The following is an 8,167-nucleotide window of genomic DNA, read 5'->3' as shown; positions in this document are numbered from 1 at the left end:
TTTGATTTGGGGTCATGGTCATCATATTTGATCATCTAGTACTCCAGTCCACTTTTGCATAAAAACCCCTACCAATTTCAGTCCACTTTTGCATAAAACCCCCCCAAAAATTCAGTCAAATTGCATGTGTTGCATAAAACCCCCAAATTTTGGTTCATACTCACAACCCATCATCCTTAGAATAAAAAGTTGTGATCTTGACATGTGGGTTCATGTTGCATCCCCATTACAAGCATAAAGTTACAATCTTTCTTAATAAAAAAAAAGGGAAGAGAGTGGGGAAGGGGAACTTACCAAATCAAGAAGCTTTCCTTGAGGTTGAAGATGATGAAACTCTAACTTGGGGGAGAAGATAATTTCGGCCAAGAGGAGTGCAAGAAAATCTGGAATTATAGATGAATTTGGGGAAGGAAACAATGGAAGAGAGAGTTTAAAATAGGAAGAAAATCTCTCTTGAAAGTATGGAAAGAAGAGGGAGCTTAAAAAAGGAAGGAAATCTCTCTTGAAAATATGGAAAGAAGAGGAAGTTTAAAAAAGGAAGAAATTCTCTTTTGAACATTTGGAAAGAGAGGAAATAACAAAAAGGAAAGTTCAACAGGGGAAACAAATTCAAAGAGGCAAAGGGGGGGGGGGCGGCCCTAGAGAGAGAAGAAGAAAAAATAAAAAAAAGGAAAAAAACCCTCTTTTATAGCCTTGAACCAGATCTGGCTGAACCAGACCAGACCAGGGTTGAACCAGACCAAGCCAAATTGAGCCAGAATGAGCCAGAATGAGCCAAATTGAGTCAGATTGAGCCTGACTGGACCAGACCTGATCAGAATGAGCCAAATTGAGCCAGATTGAACCAGAATGAGCCAGTTTGAGCCAAATTGAACCAGTTTGAACCAAATTCGAACCAGAATTCAAATTGGAGCTGAATTAAACATTGGAACGACTTTTGATCAACCTACGGTTCATTCCTTCACCTATTTAACCCCTCTACCATATATTTGGAAGGGTCGGAGAGATTTTGAACCCAAATACTGCCTTTTTTGGCACATTTTTTGGGGCTGGTTCAGATTATTCGAACCTAAAGAACACTCCGAAAAGTATACGAGTATAAACTGCTTCTTAATACTCCAATAAGGTATATGAGTATAAACTATTCCCTATTTTTGGTTTGAGAAGTTCCTGGAGAATATTGTTTATAAATATTCTTAAGGATAACTCAACCACACTACGCCGGACAACGCGTTGTACATAAAGACTCGACGCCACAATCGATGGTCAGCTAAAAATTAGAAATCAGGAATCGACTTCAAAGTTCAAAATTCCGACAAACGGTCAGACAATAAATGCAGCACCGGAACTCTTACAGACTTTCGACAAAGCACCGAAAAGCCTGGAGAATTGAAGGAGTCAAGAACAGAAGCCATTCCGAGGTCCCGTTATACCGACTGAAGGTAGGGACAATCATATCCAAAGTATCCCAGACTCTTCTATAAAAGAACGAGACTGAAATACTTTGGAGGGGGTATCTGTAGGCATATAAAATTGCTTATAGGTCCCCTAGCATAGCTCGGCACAAACCGACGAACCAACGAACGCGTAACAACTCGTAAGAGGACGGGGACCGGTTCCCCTGTTGTTCCTTCGACAATCAAGTCAGATAGGTGCTTGAGTGGGGAATATGAGAAAAATGCAGCAGAATAGAGAAAAATACTAAGAAATTGCTTACCCTTGTATTTGGAATAGTTTTTCTTTTTATATCCAAGCAAGAGGGGTAGTCTAGTCTTTTTGGCTGAGCCTGAGCTAGCGACTGAGTCAACATCTACTTTATAGGTGTCGGTTGTGGATCAGCTATGGGATGGGCACTGTCATTTCGCTATTAATGAGATGCGATGGGTGGCGCACGAAGCCGACGTGGTCTAATGTGTCATAAATAGTATTGGACATGGAGAAATGATGGCACCTGCCAAGTATTTAATATGACGCCGACGTACTATCAGCAGGGGGGTCAAGGTTGAAGTCGTCTTTTGGCTTGTAGAGAGGGGTGTCGAGAAGTAATGTCTTTTGTGTCGACCCCGCGAGGTGTCGAATAACTGGTCGAGTGGGCTCGTAGTCAGTCGGCTTCGACAAGAAGACAGACAAGTATCGTCTTTCGAGTCGACCTAAGGAGACGTCAACTTGGCGAGTTGGCTAAGTCGGGGTTCTTGGCAGTCCTGTCCGTCAATTCGATTTGAGAGGTGCATGTAAGGGGACACATGTCTGTTGTTAGCAAAGGGCCACATTTTGATGACTAAAATCACCATAACATCTATATTGACTGATTTAATTTTGTTAGAGGGTGATGACATCTTCGGATCCGAAGTTCAATATTTTGTTATTTAAAGGTAAGAAAATTTTTACAGTATGGCAGTGTACAATTCAAGATCTTCAAGTGCAGCAGGGTGTTGATCAAGTTTTAAAGGAGAAGAAGCCTGAAGGGATGAAGAATGGTGAATGGAGTTCCATGCAAAAGAAGGCAGTCAATACAATTCATTTGGCACTCGCCCTCGAGATTAACTATAATGTTATGTAGGAGACCACATCGATGGGGTTGTGGGACAAGTTTGAGAGAATTTATGCGTCAAAATCAATGACCAACTGATTGTGTTTGAGGATGAATGTTTATTCATTAAAAATGGAAGAATGTACTACTATCTAAGACCACATCAACGCCTTCAATCAACTAGTTTGTCAACTTATGGACATTGATGAGGAGATTAAAGAAGAAGAGCAAATGCTACTCATACTATCTTCCTTATTGAATTCGCACAAAGTAGACTTTGAAGTTCGACATTGTGACTGCACTCCTATGTGAGACTGAAAGAATGATGAAGAAGGAGAGCATGTCTAATGGTGGTGAAAATACACTAGTTTTTGAATGTTCTAATCGAGGAAGGAGTAAGGAGAGATGTGACGGTTATCAGGAAGGTCAAAGTCTATGGCCCGAAATGACAGCAAAAGGGAGTGTGACTATTATGAAGAGAAGGATCACTTTCAGTTCAGATATTCCCATATGTTAAATGATTTGAAGAGCATTAGGCAAATGAAGCTTTAAGAAAATTGAAAGAAGGAAAACTCCTCGACAGTTATCTGTAATGAAGATGACGTGTTGATGATGGAGAGAATGAGTATTGATGCGAGTAACACTTGGATGTTAGATTATGCAGCCTTGCAACAATAAAAAGTGTTTTGACATATGAAGATGGATTAAAAATTTGACAACGTGATTGTTAGAAATAACGAGAAAATAAAGGTTGAAGGCATTGAAACTGTTTGCTTCAAGCTTCACATTAGGAAGATCAAAATTCTTCGTCATGTGAGATATATGTCATCATGTGGTACTAATTTAATTTCAGTGAGTGCGATGGCATCATGTGGGTACAAGTACATGGGTGAAGGAGAATGATGCCAGTTGTATAGAGATGATGATTTGATTTTGCGAGCGAGAAAGAAAAGCAATCATATTTGCTATTTAAATGGACATTTTGGTAATAGTGTAGGTGACTTTCTCGGACTCTTGTCCACAATGGAGAGGTGAAGAACAATAAAAAGGAGTAAGCTTTTCTGAAGCCATTCGCATACTTGGAGATTTTTCGTTGAGGGAGGATGTGTTAGGTGTCGACTCAAATTTCAAGTTGGATTCGGATTGGAAGGCTAGGTACAGTCCTAATTCCTTTCCTAGAGGCCAAGTTAACAGTTTTTAGTGGGCCAAGTTGACTTGGTGGGCAGTCAGGGGTGTCTTTAAATAAGACATCATATGCTTTGTTTTTTAAGAAAGAGGGAGAAAGATAATATTCTTGTGATCACGGTTTAACAAATGATGTAACTGGATTCAAGGGTATAATGAGAGAGTGTGTGTTTGTCAGTCTTTGTCAGTGCAAATGATTGTAATTCGGTGGTAATATTAGATTATTTTTATCCTATGGTGTTTTTCTCCGTTGAGAGGTTTTCCATGTTAAATCTTGTGTATGATTCCATTTGCCGTGTTTGGTGATTTTCGAGGCTTTTGCAAGATATCAAAATCACAACACTTTTCTCTCATTAGAAAATAAGTGCACCAGCTGAGGTTAGGTCAGAAGCAGTCTAGACTATCATTAAGCATGAAAAGTTATAGATCTGAATCCCACAAAAATACATTCGTAAAAAGGTTTCCTAACTTAGAAGTGAAGGCTTCATTCGTCCGAACTTTTCATAATAGATGATTGTGATCACTAGGTAATTGGTGACTCCTAAAGACTCAGTTATATCTTAACTGCAATTTTACTACTACTAATAATAATATACGAACCTTGAGATAATGTGTTGAATAGCTTTTAGAGCATGATTGGGATTAACTTTGGGTTAAAATCAGCTTTGATTATAATCTACAAATTGATCATAATTCAAACGGATTATAATCCGGATTATTTAATAAATTTAGCCGATTGTAATATATTATAATATAGTTTTCTCTTGTACATAGTCTCGTCCCATCATGTATGATTACAAACAAATTTGAAAATAAAAAATATTAATAAATTTGTGCAGTGAGCTGTAGTTTCATTAAAGGGAATTAGTCAAATAGAACTCAAAAGTATAACCAAGATTATTTGTGGGATAAAATTATAAGAAAACTGAAATTTTCCAGGAGACTATTTTTTTGCCCCTAATAATTAATTTGGGCCTTTATTAACAAAGTCATTTTCTAGTGGGAAAACAGACTTAATTGTTTAGGTTTATTGACAATGATGTATTTGTCTCGTGGTGGTAAGAAATAGGAAAAGGGTTAGTAAAACTACACCTAATAAACTCCTGCTGCAATTAAGTTAACTAACCAACCACTATAAGATGGATATATCTTCAGCGTATGAGATGAGCCCATCACTTCTAATAAAGTTTCATCCCAAAAGTGCAAATGTTTGGTTGTCTGCCCTTAAAAAGCTAAAAGTTATTTTAAACAGTGATTTTAGGAACGATTAGGTCTTGCTTCTGACAAAGAGAGGAGCTAGAATGTTACATCTGCATAATTAATGGATCTAGGTATGCAAATCACTAAGTAAAAGAAACTTTAGTAATCTTTTTTAATTTACTTTTTGATTATTTGGTATCACATCTGCAACTATGTACTAGATGTAGGCGAGGGAGTATATATGAAAAATACTTTTCCCTCAAGAAACATACTTCTTAAATTTTGACTCCTGGGGCACAATTTACAGGCATGTCGAACTTTTCCAAACTTTAAACGATGATACCTCATATTTTACTCAAGGCAAAATAAATTTGTTGAGAACTATTTCTTATTAAATATTCCTGCATGCAATTTATAATAAGAATTTTTATTTTGTCACCGCATCGCAAAGGTATATTTGCGTTGACATTTACTAAAATACATATATTAATATCTATACCTTGTTTGTTACACAGAGATACAGGTGAAAAAAACTTGAATACAAATAGAAATATTCTGATATTTGTTTGGATCTAATGACTAAATTATTTAGCTTTTAGGCCAGTAGATTTAAAGTAATTTTGATAATTCAAAGATATAATTCTAACTTTTTTTTGTCTATGTTGTGGATGCAGTTATACTTTGATTTGAGAGATTTTTATTGTATTTAAAATTTTTCATCTATCACATAACCAATATACTTTAGAGTTACCAATTTTCTCATACTTGATAGTCATTGAAGTTCATTTTCTAATTTACAATCCATATTTATACCCAATATTTAGTGGAAATTAATATATGTTTTCTTTGTGGAAACATATCCATGAAAGCAAATGAATACAGATGTCAGATGTAATATCCCCATAAATATAATTTGCCTACAACATTTAAGTTCATATACATGTAAAAATTTGTTTGTATCCAAAACCCCATACGCAAAACTCTTGGGCCGTCTACTACGAAAAACCCTAATCTTCAAAGGATTTTATGAACATTTTTACTATGGGATTCGAATTCAATATGTTGGGAGAACCTCTTATAAACATTTTTACTATGGGTCACATGTAGTTCCCGTAATCCCTTTCTTTAAGGAACGACATTTCTAATATATATTTTAAATCTTAGGATATTACATAATAAAAACCATAATTTAGTATTCTAAAAAAAAGCATAATTTATAGTAAAATAATGGCAAATTAGGAAAATTGGCTATTGCAGACTATCAAGGCTGTAAGTGATACAAAAAAATCTGACCGTACCGTACATTAGAAGGATACTCATTATTCTCATGCTACACACATTTTTGTAGAATTTTCGTCTTAGAAAAAAAAAAACCCTATTGACCCCCAACTTTGCATATAAAACTGGCTAAATCCTAGAGCCAAAGATATTACAACCACCAATTGTTACGAAATGGACATCTCGATGTTGCTTGTTGCACATCTCTTCATATCATGGACATGACGAGCATAAGCTACGTGTTCATCACGGGCATTATTATTGTATTAGGGGCTATTTGGTTGGTTTCCAAAAAATAAAAAAAGGAAAGAGTACATAGAAATTAATAAAATATTATTTTTATCCATTTCTGTCTCTAAAACTCAACATAACATTCAATAAAATATTATTTTCATCTCATAACTCATCTCATATCATCTCTTAAAAATAAACCAAACACAAGAAATGAGTCACATCCTCCAACTCATCTCATCTCCATCACATCTCATCTTTAAAAATCACTAACATTATCCAATAATATGGTGACAACTCATCTCATCTCATTAACATTTTATTTCTACTCATTTCCTCCCAAAAAACTAGGAAATCAATTTCCTTAAGTGTGGGTCACATCATCTAATAATATAATGATAACTCATCTCATCTCATCTATTTTTTTATTTTTATAAATAAACCAAACACAGAAAAGAACCTATTACAGGAAATATGTTTCTTATAATTTATTTTCTTATTTTTTTAGCCAACCAAACAACCTCAAAACAATTTTTTTTTATAAAAAATCACCTACATCATCCAATAATAATGTGACAACTCATCTCCCATTCTTTGATTTCCTTCTTTTTTTAGCCAAGCAAACAATCTCAAAACAATTTTCTTAGAAATATGTTTCCTATTCTTTGATTTCCCTCTTTTTTTTAGGCAAACAAACAACCCCTTATTATAATAACAAATTATGTAAATTCTAGTTCCACATATTTGTCAAAAATCCCAGGTTAGCCCCTCCACGTGTCATGAATGTCAACTGTTACTTAAACCGCAATTTTCTTTTTTGATGCTAATAAACCACAATCTTAGAGCATTCATTGTATATGCTAGCATATATATTATGCATATTATTTGTTTTATGATGGAGAAAATTGTGTTGTTAAAGTCTCTTCTATACTATTAAATCTTTGAATTTATGATGATGATTTAATGTTATAATTTTATATTTTAACATATTCTTGTCATTTGAAAAATATATTTCTACGGACTGACTTTTGATTACACAAGTTGATTTTTTAAGTACGCTTAAGGTTCATGCTTGATGATTTGAATTTGGATTTCTATGCTAACATGTATTATAACTTTGAAACTGTGATAATAATTAAGAGTAATAAATTTATACTTTACTGTACTACTTACGTAGAGTCCTTTTATAAAGCAAAACCTAGAGTGAAGACTATCTTACATAATATTTGTTATGGTGTTCCCTTTCGTCCGAGTGTAACTCAGTGCCAAGCAACGGACACGTGTATTTCTGCATGCTATGCCCCAATCAACTTGGCGGCCAAAGACTAGTAGGGACGACAACCCATTCGACTTGTCGAGTCGCATTCCTTCATGTCGACTCGAAAGGCGATACTTGTCACCCCCTTTTGTCGAAGACAACTCACCATGAGTCCACGCAATCGTTTGCCAGACGACTCGAAAAACATTACTTCTCAGCGAAGCTAAAAGACAACCTCTTCCTCGAGCCTATCCTCACTAGCAACGCGTCAACATCACATTTAATGCATGTCAGGTGCATCATGCCCCTAGTCTTGATAGCCTTCATGACTCATCGGACCACGTGGGGCACCGCCATGCCACCACTCACTTCTCGTTTAATACTGAAGTGATCCTTCCCCCAATCACCAGCTGACACCTATAAAACAAGTGTTGACGCAGCCGTCATCCCACACTTCGCCACCGCCTCCAGTACTCGACCGAAGT

This window comes from Asparagus officinalis, chromosome 7, assembly GCF_001876935.1.
Source record: "Asparagus officinalis chromosome 7, Aspof.V1, whole genome shotgun sequence".
Taxonomy (NCBI): Eukaryota; Viridiplantae; Streptophyta; class Magnoliopsida; order Asparagales; family Asparagaceae; genus Asparagus; species Asparagus officinalis.
This window is presented reverse-complemented; position numbering follows the sequence as displayed.